This window comes from Aquila chrysaetos, chromosome 15, assembly GCF_900496995.4.
Source record: "Aquila chrysaetos chrysaetos chromosome 15, bAquChr1.4, whole genome shotgun sequence".
Classification (NCBI taxonomy): domain Eukaryota; kingdom Metazoa; phylum Chordata; class Aves; order Accipitriformes; family Accipitridae; genus Aquila; species Aquila chrysaetos.
Window position 1 is genome coordinate 25,834,891 of NC_044018.1, and position 21,840 is coordinate 25,856,730.

At 45.1% G+C, this 21,840-nt stretch overlaps 1 long non-coding RNA gene across 1 annotated transcript; it reads right to left on the reverse strand.

Annotated features, from left to right (window-relative positions):
• Positions 1 to 584: 584 nt before the first annotated feature.
• On the reverse strand, positions 585 to 12,024 carry LOC115351295. Its single transcript, XR_003926758.2, has 3 exons — positions 10,563 to 12,024; positions 4,691 to 5,606; positions 585 to 2,125 (listed from the first exon to the last, which is right to left on the reverse strand). It is a non-coding gene; the product is annotated as an uncharacterized LOC115351295 (long non-coding RNA).
• Between the last annotated feature and the right edge of the window lie 9,816 nt (positions 12,025 to 21,840).

A 21,840-nucleotide genomic window follows, 5' to 3' on the forward strand; every position in this document is an offset into this window, starting at 1 on the left:
TATTAAGTTAAACTGCTTTTCAAGCTGTATGCATAACAGTCCCTGGTTAAGGTTTTCACTGATGTTTTAGCAGGCATTTGCATCTCCTATAATCTAACGTTGCACTTTGAGCAGAAACATTATAGGTCCAGAAAATGGCATTGCCTTTATGTTAGTTTGCACCCAAGTCTTTAAAAGACTTGTGTGATAAAGAGACTATAAAAATTTGCCTCTAATCTGTATAATCTATGAGCATTTTTTGGCTTCTATAAACTAAGAAGTCTTCACTTCTTGTCGCATGAGGTATAAAAAAAGTTGGTTTGACATCAAGGTGCTCTAATAAATTCCTGTTGACCACAAAGGATTGCATTAGTATGGTCACATATTGACAAATGTTGAAAAGATTTTTAAAAAACACACACAGTTTTTTTAATAGCTAGGGAGGACAAATTAAAATGCAGAATTACTTCTTTCTGGAACCACACACTTGTAGATAGGACTTGATTGCAATCATAGGCCCACCTGCTTTTCTAACAAGAGAGTAGCAAATATAGGTGAGTAACAGAATCCACGCTGCTGTTTAAAGATAGAAAAGTAGAAATTGCTGAAGAAATGGTGTTTTTATTGTCCAGAAAAGGAAAGGTATTCCAAAGAGCTGACAAATAATTTTGCATAGCTAATAGTACTCCTGCCAGCACAGGATATGTTATTGTTTTATATGTTTAAACAGTAATAAGAGATTGTGTGTACATATCCTGATACTGTCAATTGTATTCCCGTTCTGTGACAAGATAACAAGAGATTCAAGAAGTCACAATGTTTAAAACACATCGCCTTTTGCACCACAGGGTTGGAAATGCCAAGCGGCTGCTGTCGCTAGCTCGTCCTCTGCGTCCTTTTGGAAAGCCAGCTGCTGCTTTCGGAGCCCGTTTAAAACTAACAATTATTCTTGGCCGCGCAACATGTATAAAAGCAAAGGTGTGAGCAGGGACACGTACCATCACTAAGAATGCTGGTCATAGTGATAAAACTTAGGTTACCCATCAACAAGCCCTGCAGAAGCTGGGAATGGGAACTCAACCAAATGGTGGAGCGGCGGTCACGGTGAGATGACAAAGTGCCTGTTTGAACAGGGAATCTCAGAGCAAGCGGTGGGCACTGGCAGCACTGCTGGCAGAGGCAGCGTCTCCAGGTGCCAGACCAGGCTCAGCTGAAGTAAATAGAGACTTCGCATTTCTTTCTTTTTTTTTCAGTAGGACAAATTTGAAGCTTTAGAAGAAAAACCCTCTCCAAATCGTATGAGATCCTGGAAAGGAAGGAGTGCTCCCAAACCCTCAAAGTTTGGAGTAACTTTGATATCAAATGATACCGTAGAATAATTGGATAAGGATCTGCCAGGCTGCAGGTTCTCACCTCTCCCTTCTTCCTCAGCTCAGGCCAAATTCTTCCACATGCAGTTATCAGTTTTGCATCCCTTACTCATTAGATGCCTGACTTAAATTAAGGCTAGTTTGCAGAAGAATTTAGGGCTTGCATCTGCTGTAGAAGGCAACAGGAACATATAAAGTACTTCCACACACAACTATACAGCAGTCTCCTGGTAGACCAAATGTACTTCTTGGATCAAATAATCAGGAAATACTTCCAGACTCTGGTTTTGTGTTTGTAATACGATGGTAATGCCCTTCCTTGCATTTTGGGGATGTTCAACGAGCACTTTGTTTTGTGAAGTTTTGGATATTTTTTTATAACATTCACCATAACGGGATCAGGAGGAAATGTATGATTCTGTCTTCGTAACCAGGGTTTTTTAACGTACAGTCAGTAAGGTGTTGGAAGGCCTTCTGGGTGAGCTCAAGTGTTCCTAAGTGAACTCAGAATAATGTGCAAAGAGGCTGCAATAAGGTCCCGCACATCCTTTCCCTGCGTGCCGTTTCCCGGTTGCCTTGCCAGACTCCGTGCTTTGCCGTGCCTCAGTCTCCTCTCCGTCCTCTGATTTCCCCCCAAGTCTCCACACACTTTGGGACCCCCCAGCTCTCTGCTAGGGTTCATTTTGTCTGCTCCAAGTCTGCTTTTCCAAACTATCTCCTCATGTTGCATGTTCCATCTCCTCTGAATGCAGTTCAGCTGACGTCCTTCAGGTAGCCTAGAAACAAACAGGTAAAAAAAAATAATTTAAAAATCCATGCTTTTGACTCTGAGTATCTGGATTTAGAGCTGCTCTGGCCTGAAGCAGTTAGGAATTGCAATTGCTAGGGAAGTCCTGCTCCGAGCCCTGGAGCATGTCCCATGCTCATGAACTCACCAGAGAATGAAGCCTGCAAGCTCTAGCTGGCCTCTGGCGAGCACATGTGAACTACAGATGGCTTGGTTTTTTTCCAAAGCCTTATGAATTAACCAACTTGAGACAGACTTTTCACTAAGATTAGAAAAAGTCCATCTCAACAGTAAGGTTACTTTTTTGTCCAGTTCCAAGTCCCTTTTTCACTAAAAAAAGCTCCACAGCTTTTTGAAGAAGACTGCCAGAGTGTTGGGAGGAGGATGTGGGCTTTTGTTTGCCTTAAACCTGGCTATGATTAGGTTAAGGAAAAAGGATGCTCTCAGAAATGTGGAACTGTTTTGGCTGAAAACTTTGAAGAAAACCTTCAACACACACCTGGCAAGGAAAGCTTTGGTGTAAATATTTGCTGATTGGGCAAAAAATTACACAAATAACCCAGCATCAAGACAGCAAGATGCATTGGGCAGTCCTAACCATAGGTTGCACTACCAGCCATGTATGTAACTTGTATCTTTCCCTCCCTCAACCTTGAACTCTGAGAAAATTTGGACTCAAGGATCGATGTGGGACTGTTTGTGGTTTGGACCAGCTTTGGCTCAGCCTTTGTTTTTAACTGGGTGTCTTCAGTGAATCCATTTAATGACTGCACGTATCTCAGATTCTGCTTTCTGTGTAATGAAGTTTGGCTACTTGAGCCAAACCCAATAATGTGCTAAGACAGCTTGGCTATACAAATGAGGTTATAAAGGTTTAACTAAACCAACAGGCTGAAGCAGAAAGTAGCTGTCATGTACAGAATATCTAAGCATTTTGCTTCCTCACGTAAGTAAATACTGTACTTTGTTCACTGAGTATTAATTTCTAACAGCTGTCCCTGAGTATACCTTCATCGTCCAGCACCGATGTGTCTCTAAAGTGCTCAGAATCAGTCCTGCCACCCAGGTAAGGTCAGTGTTGCTATAACCACACTGGCTGATACCACTAACTTCTGCCTGGAACAAGTTTGATAGTTTGATTATAAAATGCATTAGAAACACGAGACTTAAGGCTGGGGGAAGAATGCAGCCCTTAATTAAAAAGAAAAAAGATTTCTGTCATTAAGCGGACCCTGCAGCACACAGTTCCTCGGTTATACAGTATGCCAGTACTACGTGCTCAGCAACAGCCACATAGCTCGTATGTTCAGGCTCACGGGTCTTCTTTTTGGGGTTTCAGCATCCTCCATAGCCCCTAAGAGAAGCGGCTGGCCTGCCAAGGCAGCTGGAGTTTGCATCTTTACGCTGTGCGAGTCAGCTGTGAAAGGCAGGGCTGTAAGACCCCAGCGTTCTGCCAAGCCTCATGTCCTTCTCTTTTCCAGATCAAAGAGGGCCTCTTACACCACCCGCCATCTAAGTGACTCTGTTGGGTTTGGACAGGAGCACGGCCAAGGAGCAGCTTCACGCAAACAGCAGAGGCCTCGGTCAGGAGGCAAGACACATGAGTCGAGAGGCTCGTCTGGTGCTTGTTAGTACCTAATTTGTTCGCAACAGCAGCAGCTCAGCCAGCGTCTTGGATTAGACCCCAGAATTTTGGCCCAGCTGACACCTGCGGTGCGGATGCTGTCTTACGGGTTGCCTGACACGAGCCTCCCCTTGCTCATACCCACTCCTGAGGCGCTCGGCTAGCAAGGGCCTGTGGGCCCCCCCCCTCCTTTCCTCTGCCGTGGGGAACTTGCCTTTGTGTCACCTCTGAAGCCATCACCGACCAGGCTGCAGCGATGAGCACGGGGGTACCGGCTCCTTTTCCCTGTGCAAAGGAACTCCAACCCGTCTGCCTCTCAGCAAGCCACCCCCAGTCACCGGTGGGTGACACCCTGTCCCTGCAAGCTCAGTCTCCTCTGGAGGCAGGAGCCTGGGGCTGGACGCCCCGCCTGATCCGACTCTCCGTCCCCTGGGCCCCTGCAGGGATCTGGGCTACCTGGGGGTTTTGTAACGTTTCGCACCGAATTCTTACATGGGTGAAGCTCCTACGCTCGGCTACGCAGAAGGACTGGAAGAGATATTACAGCTTATAAGCTAAGGGGTTAGAGTTGTAAGGGGGGTCTTTATTCTTCGGCAGCAAGCACGTGCCAATGCTGAGCACGCTCCAGGGCTGCGGCCGTGGCGTCTGCCCGTGGGACTCTGGGCAGGGCACGCTGACGCATGGGGGACTGCACGTGTGTTCGGGCGCAGGGATCGGTGGTCTTTTCTTTCCGTTCTTCCATGTTTTTCCACATTAAACTGCAAATGCAGAAGGGGCGTACTGGTTTTCATTGCAGTGAAAAAGTCAGCCCCGGCTCTTTTGTGCAGTTTATAATGAAGCTTCAAACCCGAGTTGTCTTGCTGGCACAGCTTTTGTAATGCAGTGGCTGCTCTAAGGTAGTCAATGCATATTAAGAAGGCACTTACTTACCGTAAGACGGATATTCCCTCCGGAGTCCTGTGCCAGAGCGCTGGGGAGTCCGGGCTGTGAGATGGACCCGCTGCCTGCCCTTTGCAGATAATCCTGCTTTGCCCCCAGCAAACCCCAGGTGTGGCCCCTGGTGAGAGCTGGCATCTTTTCTTCCCTGCGCGGTGCGAGGCAGCGAGAGCGCGAAACGAGGCTGGCAGGGGCCTCTGCAGCGGAGCCCTGGCTCTAGTAGCAGGGAGAACGGCAGGCCGGGGGGAATGGGGAGCCTAAGTCTGAACACCCGGGGTAGGGACGGTAACAGAAAAAGGTAAAGGAGTCGGAAGGAGAGAAAATTAGGCTACAATGAAAATAGAGCGCGCTGCCAGCCAGCATTTGCGGGTGCCCAGCCTAAATCTGTCACTCCGGTGTGGTTTTCCTGAGGGAAGGGAAGGGGAGCCGGAGCACCGGCCCAGCGCTAGCATTTACCACCATCTCGTGGTAAACCAGAAGATACCAGCTCTGTGCGTTTCCACTTCTGCATTAACAGCAAGGGGAAGGGGCAGGGAGTTGATCCTCACGTTTTAGAGCCAGTGCTGTCCCTGGTGTCCCCCCCCCCGGCACAGAGGAGATGCCCGGAGCTCACTGAAGGGGATCGCCCACGGGCGAGGGAAAGCATCGCCGGGTTCGTGCCCTGGAGAGCACAGGCAACGCGCAATACGTGCCCAGCCCAGGACGGGCCCGAGAAAGTCTATCCGACAGACCTGAGCTCGCCTACAGTCACCAGGCTCCCAAAACTTTAGTAAAAGAGACCTGCCTTCCAAGGAGCCCTCCGTCCTGAGGGGTGGTGCAAGAGGACATGATGCTTCTCCTCCAACAGTGGCATAAATGCTCTCTGTTTGGAGGGAGGAAAAAAAAAAAAACCACCTCCCTGCGCCTTTTCCTGTGGGATGGTAAAATACATGAAACCAGTAACAGTAGAAAGTCATGTTCACAGTGAAAGAAATTATGGAAATCAGTTTAGAAAACAGAATTTCATGGGAGGGCAGAGGAGGAAGAGGGCTGCCAAAGTGACAGGGAAAATTTATGATTTCCTACTGAAAATATGTGAGGCAGTTTTGAGCTTCGTTTTAGCTGCTTTCAGAAACTACTGACACAGGAACAAGCCTTAATGCATCATGCTTTATGTAGGAAACTCGCTTAATGCACCATGGACTAATTTCTACATTTGAGATTCTCCCCAGCCTGATAATAAATCAGAAAAGGTCTCAGGGGTGTGTGGTGTGGGGGTTAGTGAGCTGCAATCTGAACCAGATAGAAGGGGGCTGAGGTCTAAGGCAATGCCAACCCAGTGATGCTTACTGAGTGCCCTCGGAAAACAGAGTAAGCATCTAAATAAATGCTCATTTCATGAGCTGAGTGTTTTACACCTGGTTTACCCACACAGAGCCTAGTCAGCTGGACATCAGGTTCAGTGTATTGACTAACCTGTGGCTGGCCTACAGGAATAAACTACTTTTTTTTTTTCCCCCTTCCATCTCCTACTTTGCAGAAAAACCAGGGAGAGGAGGAGAGATCCCTGTTCTCTGACTTTCACCTCCTCCGGAAAAAACCAAAGACTTTCTGCTCCCATTTTTGAGGGATCCCCAGTGTGGACCACTTTGCCTGTGGATCCCGTGCCAAGCTCCCTGCATTCCTTCACTCACTTCTTGGCTGTTCTGGCTAGAAAGAGGGTGTCTGATTTAAATTTGTGGGTGGTGATCGGCAGGCCTGTGAGCTATAGCTGAGCAGACAAAGCATTTGGCAGCACACTCCTCTCAGATAGCTTGAGATGTCCACAATGTACACAGCTACAGCTGAGCTGGACTCCCTCATAGGAGACAGAGGAGCCCAGACCCTTTTACGTCTCTATACTGTCACTTGGGAGGTAAATGCATGGCCAGTGTTTCCTTCATCCGAACAATTTTAGACATCGATTCTAGGACGAGATGAAGCGGAGCCTAGCCTGATTCATTATATTGACTATATGTCTGCTGGCTATCAGGAGAGCACAGCCTGAGCAGCTCAGGCACCGACGTCCATGCTGGCGGTTGCCTATGATGAGCTAGCTGGCCCCAGTCCCCCCGCTTCTGCTGGAGCACAGGAGATATCTCAGTGCCTGCAGCCCAGGGGAACGGGCTGTAGGCAGCGCAGCCACCCCTGAGCAGAGGGGTCACCTCCTGCCCTCCTCAGTTCCCGGCCTGGGGCGCAGGGGCTGACGTGGGGATATCACCCTCCTGGGGGCTGTTAAAAACGATAGCTGAGCCACCAAAGTACCGCACCTAAGCAAAGTGTGAGTCGTTTGGCTTCTCTGTCTTGACATCCTCACATGTCCCCCCTTTTGGGGATGGGCCTGGGGAGACATCTGCCCTCTCGTAGGGTCTGCCTTCTCTGCCTCTTTATTGGCTTGATAACCAGCTGATATGGAGCTAATCGTGTCATACTGTGGAGAATGACAGAAGCTGAGTTATATTTAGCAAGGTTCCCATACAAAAGATCGGTCTTGTTAGGCAATGTTTGATGTACTGCATCTAGTGAAGTACGTGGCTAAATGCCATGCTCTGATCCAGAAATTTCTATTGCCCAAGCAAACAGGAAGCCCAGAAAGTGCAATTATGTGCCTACTTTTAGCAGGAAAAATCTAAACCACGGTTACATCTATTTCTACCTTACTTTGGAAACTTCTAAAATGCATTTCAGGGCAGTCAGTGGTGCACTTACAGGATGACCAAGAAAAAACCCCAAACCTTACCACCGTCACCCAAGCTGAAAGCTCAGCACGGTGAGCCGGCTGGGGCCACAGACTCTGCACTGTGTTCAGCTGTGGCACATCATTCCCATTGGGTTCAGGGTAAATCGCTCCTATCCACTTTTCAACAAACTTGCATTAAACCTTTGAGTCACTGGACTGTTAGAAGTTTTATTTCTCCTCTCAAGCAAGATCACTTGCTCTGTGGTGTTAATGATCTCCTAGCATTTCTGTTGTTTAACTTTCCACACGGAGTGATGCATGATGAGAGCGAGGCTGTATTATATTACATTATAATAGTGTTTCTCAAACTGATATAATGAAATACCTGCAGTGGAGCCAGAATGTCCGAGGCATCCTGGTGTGTATTCAGCAACATACCATATGCAGCTGTGCATATTTCAGTCTGTGCAGCCCACGGTCAAAGAAAATCGAAAAGCAGAAACTGGAGGAATTTCTCTAGTCTTGCATTAGAGGACTGGGTGCTATGCCAGAGCCGGGTTTATTTGTAGAGCACCTTGGGGCCTGTCTTCTCAAGTGAACTGTGGAAGGACCAACAAACTGGAATCGCCTCTCTAGAAACAGGCAATCATTGTAACTTCTGTCCTCGCTAATACACTTACTGCAACCTACAACCTCCCTCACCTCCACACTGTACCCCTTATCTTCAGGATCTAACACAGGCTTTTACTGCTCACTGAGAACATAGCTTATATTGCCAACAGCTCGGTTTATATTTAGTCATTACTAAAAGCCGGGCGAAGCAAATGAAAGACACTATTGGCTCTGAGAAGCTCTCTGCTCTGCAGGCAGTCAGATGAGATGACCTTGAGAGCTCCTCCAGCGCTGGTTGCTGCAGTAATCACTGCTGCTGAGAAAATGAGCCTAACAGGATGAATTCAGCACACGATTTCATTACATTTTTCTGTACTTGTTTTTTTTATGGAAAAGCCTCCCACACTCTCAGCTTTCAACTTTGTTTCTCTATTGTTCAGTTGTCCTAAAGGTTTCTATCCCCCTCACTTCATGCTGTCTTCCCTCTTTTTGTTCCCTTCGTTGTGGTTTCTAGATCACTGGTCTCTTAGCCAGGCACACTGTGTATTTCTTTGTGTGTTGTTTTCTTGTATCCTTGCTACTTCTGTTACTTTATCTTGCCCCTTCCCTCTGTCTTTTACCTCTCTTCACTTTGGGTACTCTTTTCCCCATCTGTTTTTGCCTTGTGCTTTTTGCATCCTGGCTTACATACTGTTACTTGGACTGGTTTGTTATATTTGCATGGAAAACCCATTGCATTTCTTTAATCTTCTCTAGTACAGTCTTACCATCACTTACACTACATTGACTTCATTGATTTCAGGGGCACCGGCAAGAATAAGAGGATAATCCAATTTGGAAGAGATCAGGACTTAGATAGTACAAAATGGCAAAATGAGGAAGAGAAAGCTTACGATAATCCTTAAGCTAAATGCTTCTGTGTTGCAAAGGGAAAACTCTGCCAAGATTTGCTAGACCCAGGAGCAGCAGGAGACCTGCTGGCATGACTGTGACGTGCAGGCTCGGCACACTGTAGACTCACTTGAGCTTTCCAGAGCCGAGCAAATAAAGGGTCAGGTCACCTGCACGACTTCCCAGCTTCCTCACGGAAGAGTAATGCATTCCTCCACTAGCCACAGTCCCACATTAGGTACTAGAAGTGAATTAGAGGCTACAGATGTCTGGGGAAGCTCATGTTACACAACCTGCATTCATATTGCCTTTTTCCCCCGTGGCCAATGAGGGAGAGCTCTTCTTTTTCCCATGTTATCTGTCTCTGGGCTATGACACACAATGAACATCTGTCCTTTTGTTCAGAGAATCTGCTGATGTAATTTGTTAAAGACAGAGAAGTACCGGGATTAGGGAGATGATTTCTATTTGTGAAAACAGCACTCTCAGTCCAGTCCCTAGTGTGAGGCAGTAATACAGCACAGCACCTTACATTGCCTTAGTTTATTCCCTGGCTTGTACTTGGGTCAGCAGGATGGTGGCTTAATTGCCAGACTGTGCAAAAGAAAATGTGAGAGCAAAATTAAAGGACCAGACCTAATAACAATGAATATCTGAGCCAGGCTGTCAGTTATTTCAGTCACCTTCCTGATGACTGAGCTCGCAGGGCTGGTAATGCTGCTAGCAGCGTGACTGCAAATAGGGTAAGGCTTCCAAACAGCAGTTTATTAGTATGCATTCATAAAAAGTCGTGTCTAATCCATCCTTATTTACTTGCAATGATTTAATATCTGACACATGCTGATCCTATACAATTCCCATTAGGTATATTCAAAACTCCTTATGTCATTCAAAGCCCTTTCAGAGTCCCCAGGCCACCAGGATAAACATATCCCCTCACTGTTTCTGCAGTGTACGGCTGTTCTTTTTTGGCTCCAGTTGAAGAACAATTTTCAAGTGTTCAAACGCTCTCTCCAACATAGTGATTTAAAAATCAAAAGAAAACCAGAAGCAAAAGAACAACATAAACTGGTGGGCAGGCCCTGTAAGGCTGACTTTGCAAAGCCGACCTGCTGAATGCCCTGCGGTGCCCCAGCTCAGCCCAATGGATGCTGGCCGTGCCGTGGATCTCCATCAGCCCCCGAGAACTGCAAAAGCAGAGCATAGCCCTCCCCAGGGGTGACAGGAACTAGTGGGGATCACACATTGCACTTCACATTGCTGCTAACACAGAATCAGAATTGCTGTCGACATTGAAACTGCTCTGTGACTGGCTAAAGGACTTGAGGAAGTGGATACGATGTAGAAGTATATGAAATCATGTCTCTTTAAATTGCATGGTATTACAAATTTCTCAAAATAGCTGCACTAAAAGTTGTCTTGACAACATTCCTAGTGAAAATGCAGTAATTTTATCTATTTTACCTAGAGCAGATTATAATGGGGATATGAATATACCGCCCCTTAAATAGAATTGCCAGCTCTTTCACCAAAATAAATTGTTCCTTTGCACTTTACAATGGATATATTTTTCATAGCAGGAATGTTTAAGAGTTAATTTTCCTAATGAATGCAGACAGTAGCATGGCTTTCCCGTGCTGCCCCAGAGATGCAGTATTGCCTTACATTTTGTTGTCCAGAGCTGTCAGGATTGTACGTGCTGGCTGAACTGGAATTTTGCTTTCAGCTTTTCACCTGTCCCCATGCATGTCCTTGCCGTTTCCCATCCCTCCATCAGTTCACATGATTTCTCATGCCCCAGCCAGCAGTCCCCCTGCACCTCTCTCCTGCTGCCCAGCAGCCTAGGTCGCTGGGGGCTGTCCTTGGCCAAGTGTCTCAGGGAAGGTAATATTTTCTCCTGTCTGCCCTTTCTCAGAGGGAAAATATACCAAGGTTTGCACAGAGACTTTGTTTAGACAGCGAATGTGCTCCAGTGGTTAAAGGAAAGGCCTGGCACTCGGTGATGCGGTTCAAACTCCACCTTCACGACTCTGAACAGGGCAGTTGTTGGTTTCATTTCCCTCCACTTGCCTCTCCCATCATGGAGCTCAGTGCTTATACTCACAGAAAGGTTGAGGTGGGAAGGGACCTCAGGAGATTGTCCAGTCCAAGCCCAGGGTCACCTAGCAGGGTCACCTACAGCAGGTTTCCCAGGACCCTGTCCAGTCGGGTTTTTAATATCTCCAAGGTTGGTTCCTAGGGTTTAGCATACACTTTGGTGGCAAGTGCTGTGTCAAGTTGCTTGGTGTGCCCCTGCATGCAGGCCAACAGTTGATGGACCCCTGTTCTCCACCCTACGGTGGCCATCGACACTGCGGCTGCACCCTGAGTCTGGCTGCAGGAGAAGGTATGAGGCAGAAAAAGTAGGAAACATGTACTAATGTGGGAAAAAGAAGGGTGAAGTGGAGAGAGGTGAGCTAAGACACCTCAGCTGCTGAAGCAAGGGAGGAAGGCTGGGGTATGTTAGGGATCCCAGGTAGCAGGTAGAAGAGTAGAATCCTGGACTGAGAGGGGCTTTTTAACAGGAGGGGAGTACAAGGGCTTGATGTACTAGTGTAGTGGGATAAGACTGTATTAAAGAAAAGGTGGTGTTGGAAGTATGTCTTTTTTAGTGCTTGTGCACAGCCTATCCAAGGTATATTTGGAGAAAAGCCATTTTCCCTCCTCCCCTTGGTTTTCCTCTGAAGCCTGCGCAGGCCAGAATGACAGGGTCCCAACTTATGACTCTTTTTGTGTTGCCTCACTTTTCCTCCCTGGGATCTGGTTTGTTCTAAGCGTTGTGCTCTTAGATGTTTCAGCTGCAACAATTTTTATCATGCTCATATCAGGCAGGAAGCCTGATGGTACCTCAGCCTTTCAACCACCGCCTGTTTGATCAGGTGTATAGCGGTAGCAGGGAGAATTCAAATAACTCTCTGTCTATACAATAGCTATTGTTTCCTCTATCTCCCAACTCCAGAGCTAGAAAAGAAAGATGTTGTTTCCCATCTTTGCTTCTAAAAGCCCGGGTTTTCAAACAGCCTTTTGATCTGACTTTCACTGACTGTCAAGGCAACCGGTTCCTGGCTTGCATACAAAGGGCGCTCGCTCTCCCTCGCCTACTCCAGTCATTAAACTTCAGGGCCTAATTCCCTGCTGCTGTTCGTTTCAAGTTGGGAAACTACTGCTGCCAGGTAAGTTTATAATGCTACTGTGCCATTTTGGTAAAGCTTCATTTCTGCTTTCCAAAGCAACATGTAAAGCCATAGAGAGCTGTGCCTTTAGTATTAATTTCCTAATCAATGAATTGCACCAAGAAAACCATCTCTCAGTCATTTCAACGTGACATAAAGTATGTCTCAAGAAAACCAAAGCATTGGTCATGAGGGCGACGGACAATGAGAAGGAGTGGACAGATGAACACTGTGGCCTTGATGATTTAAAAGCTACATGAATGTGAGAAGTCTGCATCTGATTACTTTAAAGAAATCCATTCCTCTCATCTTCTTTATTCTTTGCTTAGCCTATGGCAAGGGAGAAAATTCATCCCTGCTGTAAGCCAACTGAAGTCATTCAGATCTCGCTGTTTTTAATGCTTACTGCTGTGCTTTCTGTATTTATATGAAGAAATAGCATAAAGAAAGAAAAGAGAGAGAAAAATTAGGCAAAGTTACAATAACAAGTGAGATACCAAGCAAAGACTAAAGCAAGAAACAAAACCTTACAGCTCAGCATGGGGTCAAACACACAGAAGAACAGCGTTTTTATCTTTAACTCTCTTCTTCCCTCTTTGTCTGTACATTGTCTTGTTAGACTGTCATCAGCTTGCCACCTCACATAGGCCCGATATATTTTACATCTTAAAAACGGTTGAAGGATGAAACTTTGCTTTTAAATAAGGTGGATATACTTCACATAGAATACATGAATTCCAACTAACCTTAATGTGTTTGTGTAAAATACAGGAGTTTCTTAAGGAAAAAGCAGCTACTTCTCTTTGCTGTGGGAAGCTCACTCCATGCCAGGGAACACCGTGAGACTCCACACTGGAGCTGATGTGGAAGGGACCCTCGCTTTCCGCTCCCACTCTTTGCGAACCAAATGTGATGCTCCTCAAGTTTGTCAAGTCTTTGCATATGTTTCTCTTTCTATATATGTGTTTGTAGGTACAAACATGTATATCTGCCTGTATATAAGTAATGCTTTGAAATTAATAAAGCTACAATCCTGTTGAATCTTCCAAATTTAGGGGCAGAGAAAGGGTAATTTTCAGAACTGCAGCTTCACATAGACACACCTAAATCTTGTTTATATCTTCTTTTCGTCTGGACCCGAATCTCTATGTCTTAGTATCCAAGGTATTTATTTTATATGGTAACACTGCTTTGGGGTAAAGCCTGAGATAAAAGTGAATTTTTCTCTCATCCTCCTGACCCTTGCTGTTTAGGGAAGAATAAAATTAAAAGGTTAACTGGCATTGGAAAATCTGACACAATGGACAATGGAAAACTGCAATGTTTCAGGGACTCATTCTGTTAATGAGTAGCAATAAATAGTATCTTTTGTCTTCCTATCTAGTTAGTCTGGATAAGCCAGCATTGCCATATAGTCTTCCAACTGCAAAGTAGTGTCACTACTGTTGCGTAATGCCCACGCTGGCCCATAGTAAGGGCATGCTGTATGTACACCTGGGGATATCTGATGTATGGATTGCAGCGTAATAAAGAGTTACCCATGTGAACTTGGGTTTTAGAAGCAACCAGGTGTGGTAACTCTACGTACTGAGGTTGCAAAACTCACGTAATAAGAAAGATAAAATAGCAACACTGCGTTCATGGCTTGGGTACCCTTGCAGTGGCTAGTCAAGGTGTTTGCAGTGCAGACCTGCCCTGCACAACCACAGAGCAGCGGTCAGGGACAGGTGTAAACCAAGGTGTCCACAGCTGGAGACCTGTTACCGACACACAAAACACTTCTGTATTCTCCCTGGGGTAAAATTCATGCTGTCTGGTTACAGCTGTGTTTGTGAGCTCAGCTAAGGGCATCTGCCCAGATAAATGCATCAAAGCTGAACAAAGACAAAGCTCCAAATACGGAAGTTGGTGACAACACATAGATAGTGAAAGTAGCTGTGTGCCCAGAGTGCTGGAGAGGAAGATACGGTTGTATAAACACGGCACTTCTCTTTTTGAATATAAGGTGGCCCTCTAGTCATCTAATATACTTGCTTAGTAGTCTGCCCTGCTGAGACATTTTAAAGAAGACATTGGTGGATGGCAGCTATGATTTCACCCAAGTGTACCTAAAGAAGCATCCAAATACAATCCAAGACAATCCTCATAAAAGAGTAGGTTACACAGAGCACTGCAATATTGGTCATGTCAAAAAACATGGCTAAAAACTCCCTTTAAACAGAGACTGTCTCCCTTTCTTTCTCAGGCACATTGTTGAAACTCCAGGCAGGTTCAATTGTTTAACATGAATAGTCCTGGCATTTTAATTATATTTAATATTTACTAATATTGCTATTTCACAGAATCACAGAGTCACAGAGTGCTTGAGGTTCAAAGGGACCTCCGGAGGTCATCCGATCCAGCCTGCCTGCTCAGGCAGGGTGCCCTAGAGCTGGCTGCCCAGGAGCATGTCCAGCTGGCTTTTCAGTATCTCCAAGGATGAAGACTCCCCAGCCTCTCTGGGCAATCTGTGCCAGTACTCAGTCACCTTCACAGTGAAAAGGTGTTTCCTGATGTTCAGATGGCACCTCCTGTGTTTCATATTTACTAATATTTTAATGCTAATAACCCCCACAGAAGAATCAAAAAGACAAATTTTATAGATGGGGATAATGTGGCACAAAAAGAAAAAAAATCATTGCTAGTCTGGAGCTATCCAGCAGCCGCAGGTCAGTAACAGGTATGGTCTCCTAATTCCCTGCCTTTCTCTCACATGGCTTCCTTTTCCTTCAGAACTTGTGGTGTCTCTTCCTCTACCTGCCCATTTCATCCACCCTCATCAGGGAGCAGGATCAGGCTATGGTCGCTACTGGGGAGGTCGTAATAAGAACCGTCAGACTGGCCAATGTCCATCCAGCACAGGACTCTCCTCTGTGGTGGACAGCAGCAGATGCACAGGGGCACAACCAAGGCCATGCATAGGCTGAACTTTCTCCTGACAAGTCCTCTTGACCTCCAGCAAACAGCCATTTAAGAACTTCCTGAGGTGACAGTTTCATCCAAATCCCTGTGTACCAATGGATATATTTTCCATGAACTCATCTAATCAGTTCTTGAATCTACTTGTACTTTCGGCCTCCACAAAATCTTTCACAATGTTGTGAACAAGTCTTGTTTGTTTTTAAACTTGCTGCCTGATCATTTTGTTGAGTGCTCTCTACTTCTTGTATTCCAAGAAACAGTGACTAATCATTCCTTTTTTAGCATCTCCTCAGTAATCATCACTTCCTAGGCCTGTAGTGCATCCAGACCCAGCATCTCTCTTCAAGTTGCAGAACCTAGCCTATTTAGTCTTTCCTCACAGTGCTCTCTTCTGTGTCTTCCCCGCTTCTCCTACATCTATTCTGTAGCGTGGCCAGTGGACCTAAGCAGAGCATTCAGTAACCCAGGGACAACGTAGATCGTGAGAGTGACGCAATGCTGTGTTTAGTTTTTGTTCTCAGCTCCTCTCCTCATAACATCTGACTTTGTTGGCCTTGACAAGAAGAAAGGGCATGAAGGAGAAGTCAGAGTGCGTCGTCAGCTGTGAGTTGCAGACTTGTTCAGGTTGGAAGGGACCCCAGGAGGCCCCTAGCCCAACCTTGTCCTCAAAGCAGGGTTAGCTATGGGGTCAGACCAGGTTGCTCAGGCGGTTCTTGAAAATCTCCAAGGATGGAGACTGCACAACCTCTCTGGCCGATCTGTTCCACTGCTGGGCTGTCCTTGTGGGCAAAAGGTTTCTCCTCACACTTGGTGTGAACCTCTCTCATTTCCACTTACAACATTGTCCTTCATCCTCCACCATGCACCACTGTGAAGAGACTAGCTCCATCTCCTTGACACCATTCCTGTAGGCACTGGAGGCTGCTGTTAGGTCCCTCTGAAGCCATCTGTTCTGCAAACCAAACAAGCCCAGCTCCCTCAACCTCTCCTCACAGGGCATGGGCTCCAACCGTGGCCATCTTGGCAGCCTTCACTGAAGTTGCTCTAGTTTATCTATGTGTTGCAATGGAGGACTGGGGGAAAAACTGGACATCCTAATCTAGATGAGGTCTAATGAGTGCAAAGTAAAGGGGAATAAGCATTACCCCAAATCAACTGGCCATGCTCCTATTCTTACAAGCCCAGATGCTCTTGGCCATCCCTGTTGCTAGGGCTCCCTGCTGCCTCAGGCTCAACTCACTGCCCACCAGGACCCCCATGGCCTATTCAGCAGAGCTGCCCCCCAAGCAGTCAGGCCATGGCCTGAATCGCTGACAGGGTTTTTTCACAGAGTCACTAGATGGTTGAGGTTCAAAGGGACCTCTGAAGGTCAACTGGTCCAATCCCTCTGCTCAAGCAGTGTCACCTAAAGCACATTGTGCAGGGCTGCGTCCAGACAGCTTTTGAGCATCTCCAAAGATGGAGATTCCAGAACCTCTCTGGGCAACCTGTGCCAGTGATCGGCCACCCTCACAGTGAAAATGTGTTTCCTGATGTTCAGCTAAAACCTCCTGTGTTTCAGTTTGCGCCCATTGCCTCTTGTCCTGTCACTGGGCACCACTGAAAAGAGCATGGCTCCATCTTCTTCATACCCTCTTCAAGTATTTCTACACATTGATGAGATCCCCCTGAGCCATCTCTTCTCCAGGCTGAACAGTCCCAGCTCTCAGCTTTTTGTCATAGGACAGATGCTCCAGTCCCTTAATCATCTTTGTGGTCCTTCATTGGACTTGCTAGAGTATGTCTGTGTCTCTCGTAATGGCGAGTCCAGAACCGGACACAGCAATCCAGTGTGGCCTTACCAGTGCTGAGTAGAGAGGAAGGATCCCCTCCTTCAACCTGCTGGCAACACTCCTCCGAATGCAGCCCAGGATACCATTAGCCTTCTTTGCTGCAAGAGCACATTGCTGCTTCATGTTTGCCATCCCAGGTGCACAACTTTGCATTTGTTCTTGTTGGATCTCATATTGTTCCTGTTGGCCCATTCCTCCAGACTGTCTTAAGTCCTTCTGAATGGCAGTCCTGCCCTCAAGTGTACCAAGTGGTCATTCCCCTAACCCCACTTTGTTGTCATCTGCAAACCCGATGAGAATGCCCTCCCTCTCTCACCTCCTCCAGGTCATTGACAAAGATGTTAAACAGGACAGGTCCTCTGCAGTACCCCACTTGTTACTGACCTCCAGGAAGAGTACAAACCATCAGCCACTACCTGCTGAGCCCGACCATCCAACCAGTTTCTTTCTGGACTGAAGAATGCTTAAAATTTGCATCTGAGGGTTTAGGAAAACCTTACAAGCAGAGTTTGGCCAATCTGCTTCTGAGACTGATCAAGACTGGTTCATGAAGATCTAGGGTTTCAGTTATGCTCATTTTAATCATTACCACCAGTGGAGGAATTGGCTGGAGGAATTTTCACCTTTGGCTTCCCTTACAGTCAGTGGAGAGAGAAAGAGCCTTATCAAAGGATAACCCATTCTACCCACTCTCATACAGATTTTTAAGACAGATGGGATAAATCACTGAGGGCTATCTGTCTCCGCTAAGGAAGGAACTTAAGCAACTAGTTCAGTATTAAACATCTAACTTGCATGCGGCTAAGGTCAGTGAGATGAGCCACACACTTGCAATCTTTTTATTTTAATTCCCTATCTGTAAAACAAGGACACTAATGCTTCGTTGTTCCTCACATCTATTTGAACTGTCTGTAACTACTAAGTCAGGCTGAAGGGCATTCTGCCTGGTGTCTAGAATAACGACAACTGACATCTTTTTGAGGCTCTCTTATTGCCTTCATGCTACCACTGTTAATGATGAGGGGATGAAAGATGGAGCTTCTAGAGCAAATAAATTTTGAGCATCTGCACACAACCAAAAAAACTCACATAGAAGAGGCATGAAGGGAAAAATAATGCAGTGAATTTCCACAATTTCTCATTCTCTCAATCTTTTGAACTGCTGCCAACTTCAAATCTAAACTGGCATATTTCTTATTTTGCTGTTTTTAACAGGAGATAATTATAGCTCATTGTTCCACAGCTTACTGTGTAAAATGCTGAGCAGTACTTCTGTCTATTCTTCTTAGCTCTGAGGAACTTTAACTACTTTTGATTCTTGTGTCCCAGATAACCACTGTTTAGCAGTTAAAAGTTCATTAAAAATGAGGCCAAACATAGATGAAAATGCCAACAAAAACATGTCTGAAAAGATAGATGAATAAAATGGCAGTGCCAATAGAAACAGGTTTTCTCACACTATTTTTAAACATTATCTAATGAACATTTTATAAACTTTAAGTATATTTGATGAAACAGACTTTCTACAAAGTAACTGTCCTAAGGATGGGGAATTTAAAAATGTAAATGATACTCTGAAGCAGCACCCAGTGAGGACACTTTCTGCAAATATCCATCTGTATTTCTTTCATGACCTAGAGTTCAAATTTCTCTACTGTTTTGCACACTATGGAAATAAGTTTAAACTATAATGCGCAATTAAAATGAAGATGGAAAAAGCATGTTTGAGTTGCACTCCTGCACTTTTCCACAATTAGGAAAGCAACAGTTCCCTTGGGTTTTCCTTCTTTGGCTGTGAAGGAAAATGGCTGGTTAATATTTCCAAAACATTTCTGTGCTATTCCACGACATCAATTAGCTCAATAAAAGGAGGTTCCTTCTCCCATTCTTTCAATCCAAACTCCAACTGAAAAACACATCATTAGAAAACATTCTTTTAGAGGTTCCTCAATTCTTCTGTTTTCATTTGAAGTTTTCCACATTGAAAGGATACTCAAATGATCCCTTCTCTCAGTTTGAACTTTGCTAATGAGAAGGTCCTCAGCTTTTTTTTCTTCTCTGTGGATGGGTAGGGAAAAAACAGTGCTTTTCTTGCTAGCAGAAAAACAGGGTGGATGAACAGGGCACCAGAATCTTAGATTAGGACAGAGATTCATCACTGACAGATAGGACAAAGGTCAAATAATTTCTTACTAGAAAATATCTAAAACAGTGAAGCACATTTGGAAGCACAACTTGCAACCAAAATTCCTGGGCAGGTCACAGCAATAAAATTTATTTTCCAACATTTAAAACTAACTCTAAAATACTAAACAGTTATTAGTAAGCTTTGTGTTTTGTAGCACTGGTTGAAGAAGCCTAAGAAGCTGGCAGAGTCAGGACTGGCAAACAGGCAGCAAGGCAGGACGATAACCTGCACAGGGTAACAAAAGTGTGCCTCTGTGTCAGCAGGCACACTTCACAGGCCAGATGTTTGTGGAAACACACATTCACTGGAGCCTGAAATAATTGTTCAGAGCACAAAGTAGGGCAGTTCTAGTAGAGATATGGGCTCAGGAGCCACCACCTCTGCTAGGGCACTGGCTGGCAGGAAGAGGATACAGATAACCAGTGGTATGACTATCTGTTATGAGGGGAACAATTTTTGATTTGCCAGAGGCAGCAAATATCGCCATGAAAACTGTTGTTCGCCCATTCCCAACAGTTTACAGCATTGTTTGCAATGTATTCCAATGAGAACCTGATGGTCATTCAGAGCTACAAAATGAGCCTCTGTGTTTGTTCCTGTTATGCTATGGACTGATAAAAAGAGACAAACATAAAGTTCTTGTTAAAGAATAAAAGAAAACCAGAATGTTTTCATTAACACATCAGAGGCCTGACATTGTACCAAGGACCACTGACTAAATTTGTATTTGTTTTACAGGAACATGTTTTGATAAGAAAAATATCTGGACTTACATTGATTGGTCCTTGTTTAATTTTATATAATAGGAATGGCTAGGCACTGCACGAGAACCAAGCAGGGTATGATGCAAATCTTTAAGGAGATGGAAAATCACCCATATGGTAATTATTTATTATGGAGATGTTCAAAAGCATGCAACTTCCACTAAAAATGCCAGGAGTTGAGTTCATAAGTTCCCTGTACCTTCAAAGCTTTTTCTCTTCTAGTGTCATGGAAATTGAAATTGTTTCTACATTTTCTTTTTAACTGCTGCAGAACTTGAGGAATAATGATCCAACTACAAACTGCTGTGCTCACGTGAACCAAAACAGAAAAAGAAAAAATCCAGTGAATGTGAAATGTCAAACAGAAGAGAAACAAAGTCATACAAGTACATAAGATATAAAAAATGAGGCTAGAAATTTTATCTGGCTATGTGGTCACCTTGGTAACTTCAACAAAGAGCCCTTCCAGATTGGTTTTGAGCCAACCTAGTGCTTTTCTCTTATTAAGTAACTCCAATGATTTGTAGTCCTGTTTGTATGCTATTTCCTCCTATTTTAATCTTCACAGGATCAGTGAAATGCTAGCTCAGGGATACTTTCTCTCTGAAGCACAAGAGGCTTAGCCAACCTGTTCTACATAAACATCTGAAAATACATAGATCAATTGATTTACCAAAGGCAGTACAGCATCTAACTTGTCCATTCCTTCCTGTCCTGAGATAGTAAAGATTAGAGACACGAGATGCATTTATTATGTTTTCCCTACGTTTCAACAATCATCATAAAAATGTAGTTCTACTAAATCCGTAGACTAACATCCAAGGATACTTTGACTCCCTGTGCTTTGCCATCACAACAGGGCTTTAAGGTATGAAAGCTGATCAGGTAAGCAGTCAAATCCCACTGGGTTTTCTTCCTCCCATTTCTGAAGGGCAGTCAGGTAGATGTGTAATGTGGGACTGAAATAAAAGGGATGGCTCCAAATTTTGTAAAGTGAGACAGTCCTGTTCCTTTTTTAGGGCCCGAACTATACAGAAATAGGATAGGTAGCTCTTCTTGATACTTTTGTATGGCACCTCCCATCCAAAAGTATGTCAGGGACAGGTGAATGCTTTCACACACTTCTGAGAGCCTGAAGCTCCCCAGGTGGAGTTCTGGGGCTGTGATCTGAGACAGCTGTAAGGACTAACATACGTAGCTGAGGCTGCAGGAAGCGGCAGCAGAAGCAGGCTACTCTTACCTAGATCAGAGCTAGCTAAGTACCAAAGATCTACTCTTGATTTAAAACAAGGCCTGTGATGTCTTAAACAACCACAGTTTGTCGGGATGATGGCCAAGCCAGCGTTTCCAGTGCCGCTTGGAAATCTGATCTGCTTCATGTACCAAGTAAAGAACATTCTTTGTGCTCCAGTGTCCCAAACTGTGCAGCCCTGACAGTCTCCTAGCTCTACCTGGTTGGGCAAACTGCACTAGGAGCACATCCGATTTGAACCCACCATTCAAAACGTGTCTTCATCTTCCTTGTGTCTCATCTCCCTGACACCTGATCACCACCATGACCAAAACATTTGATCACTCACAGGTGAATCAGACTGAGCAAGGGATTGACCTCCATCTGACAGTTTTAAAAGCTCTTGTTCGAGGAAGAATACATGTCAACACTGATTTGAGCTTCTCTGGAGTAGCTGAAAGGAGATCTTCTGTCTTCCCATGGTGTCTATTCCAAAGTTGGGGAAAAAACCTGCAGACCATGAATGCAGCTGAAACAGGCACATCTGTATCTCTGCCCAAACATTACACTGAGCCCCTATTTTTACCCACTGTTATAGCTAAGATGGCTGAATTACAAGGTCACGTATTTTGCTGAAGGCCATATCATGAGTCATTTGATTAAAACTCTGCCCTTCCTGGCTCTCAGTCCTTTGCTCTACTCATTAGTACACACAATGTAATGAAATGTTGGAATATCCCCAGAAGGGAGTCTTG